Below are 2,712 nucleotides of genomic sequence, written 5' to 3'. Positions count from 1 at the left end.
GATTGATGATTGATGATTGATGATTGATGATGATTGATGATTGGCGATTGATGATTAATGATGAATGATGGTTGATGAATGATGAAAATTGATGCTGATTGATGATTGATGATGATTGGTGATTAACGATTGCTGATGATTGATGATGATTGATGATTGATGGTTGATGATTAACGATTGATGATGGTTGATGATTGATGATGGATGATGGATGATGAATGATGGATGATGTATGGATGATGGATTGATGATGGGTAGATGATGGATTGATGGATTGATGATGGATGGATGATGGATGGCTGGATTGATGGATGGATGGATTGATGGATTACTTGCATTGATCAAGGGCACATTTTCCTAAAATCTCGTCTTAACACTCGTGAACATAATAGTAAATGATTTTTAAGACAATTTTATAGTCGAAATAGGACGTAAGAACGTAATCTTTCTCATAAGTGTTACAAATTTCTGTTTCAAGAATATTATGAATATTAGAAATTGCTTACGTTTGCAATCTACGTCGGAAATTCTTTTTAACCGCTTATGGCATGAATCGATCGGTGTAAAGCATGACAGAAATAATTCCAAACGGCTGAAATCCAAAAACATAATCGCGGATATTTTTAAAAGTTATCATGACAGCTTGTGTTATAATATCATATATATAGGATGACATGAAATAGTGCACATGTGAAATTCGTCTGCTGTATTTAGGGGATTTTCTCGCGCGCACGAATACACACATGCATATATATGTATGTATGTATGTATGTATGTATGTAAGTATCTATCTATCTATATATATATAAACATATACATATATATATATATATATATATATATATATATATATATGTGTGTGTGTGTATGTATGTATGTATGTACATCCATACTTATATATACACACACATATGTATATACTTACATATATAGACATATATAGTTATGAATATGTATATACATATGTATGTATATATATATATATATATATATATGTGTGTGTGTTTGTGTGTGTGTGTATGTGTGTGTGTTCGTGTGTGGGGTTATGCGTGCGTGTATGTGTTGCGTGTGCGTAGAGGTGTGCGTATGTGATGTGTATGTGTGTGTACATATGTATTCATATATATTCAATTTCAGATATTACAACCAACGTAGGTAAATCATGAATTGAAAAAATAAATTGCTTCTTTTAAAGAACTCAGTTTAAACACATTTTCAAAAAATCGCTAGGCATGGGTTTCGTTATATTAATCTATATTAGAATATTGGATATTAAAAAGTAACATTAGGTGGTACATAGTTTGAAATTCTAGAACTAAATATACGATGCAGCAAAAGGAAATAAAAAAGTGAGTCCGTTATGCTGGACTGGATCACCAGTATGTTTATACACATATATTTTTGTGTTAACATCCACTATCAAGAAGTGTCGACGAACATTTTAAGATCAGGAATTAATGCAGCTTAAATATATTCACACAGAGATAATCAGTCCTTTTTTTTTTCTCGTAAGTTATTATTTTTTTTTTTTTAGGTATTTCCTTGCACATATTTCTTTTTTCCATCACTTTATATTAACTTGTACGTGGCGGCCAGCTAACAGAAGAGTTAACACGCCGAACGAAATGCTTAGCTGTATTTCGTCTGACGTTACATTCTGAGTTCAAATTTCGCCGAGGTTGACTTTGCCTTTCATCCTTTCTGGGGGTTGATAAATTAAATACCAGTTGCCTACTGGGGTCGAACTAATTGACTGCCCTCCCCCCACCAAATTTCGGGCCTCGTACCTCGAGTAGAAAAGATTATATTAAGAATTCTACTTTTTATTGCAGGGCCAGTATTTTGAAAAGAGTGGTTAGTTGATTAAAACAACCTTTGTGCTCAACTGGAATATTACTTCATCAATCCCGAAATGATGAATGCAGAGTCAACGTAGATAGGATTCATATTCAACAAAAAAATAATAAAACATAGGGTATGTACTTGCAGTAGTTCATATCAGGTGTCGCCAATGGATACGTCAACATAGCTTTATCGCAGTACTTCTGTCCCAGTTCCATGCACCTTTCATCAGCTGCAACACCTGCAGATTTTACAGCTTAATATTAGTCACCAACGTCCTTACAAAATTGTGTATCTATGAAGAAATGCTACATAACTGAAACAGTCATATATAGTAAAATTTTGTGGAATCATTCCTGTGTATAAATTGCCGTTTTTGTAATATTTGAACGAATAATGAATATGTAAATATTATTACAATAATTGGAATAATAAAAGCAGTAATGATAGAGGACTTCTATATTTCTCTGTTATAAGTATTTGAAAATATTGATATCATAGTTCTTGAAGGAACTATATGTTTTGGTTCTGTTATATTCGGATTCCCTGTAATCAACATTAGTATTTTCGAACTTGTTTATTTCAGAAAAGTCAAGCCAGAATTTATGTTACCCTTCACTGGTTTCTGTCGATAGATTGCAGATATACTCCGGTAACACATCGAAATTTTAGTCGAATAACACAACATCAATGCCAAGTTTTTAAACCACATTAACACTATGATGTGATGTCGGTGTCCGAATTCTCCAAACCACTTTAGTAATGATTTCTTTGAATGTGATTACTCTGTTAATACGTATATATGAACGGGAACGTGAAACTCAGAGTAACGTTTTTTTTTTAAATATTTCTGCTGCTTTTAAATAAAGT

At 32.5% G+C, this 2,712-nt stretch overlaps 1 protein-coding gene and 1 long non-coding RNA gene across 6 annotated transcripts in view; one reads left to right on the top strand and one right to left on the bottom strand.

Moving 5' to 3' along the window:
- LOC128249894 (uncharacterized) overlaps positions 1-2,712 on the top strand; it is a 25,933-nt gene that overhangs the window by 9,471 nt on the left and 13,750 nt on the right. The gene's annotated exons all lie outside the window — the stretch shown is intronic.
- LOC106875519 (uncharacterized) overlaps positions 1-2,712 on the bottom strand; it is a 26,623-nt gene that overhangs the window by 14,248 nt on the left and 9,663 nt on the right. For all 5 annotated transcript variants that reach the window (XR_001410128.2, XR_001410130.2, XR_008266032.1 and 2 more), the window contains 2 exons: positions 1,984-2,083; positions 507-592 (listed from right to left, as the gene is read on the bottom strand). The gene's annotated coding sequence lies outside the window, so the exon portion shown is untranslated. The remainder of the gene's footprint in view (positions 1-506; positions 593-1,983; positions 2,084-2,712) is intronic.

Source organism: Octopus bimaculoides, chromosome 18 (assembly GCF_001194135.2).
Source record: "Octopus bimaculoides isolate UCB-OBI-ISO-001 chromosome 18, ASM119413v2, whole genome shotgun sequence".
NCBI classification, from domain to species: Eukaryota; Metazoa; Mollusca; class Cephalopoda; order Octopoda; family Octopodidae; genus Octopus; species Octopus bimaculoides.
This window is presented reverse-complemented; position numbering and strand designations above follow the sequence as displayed.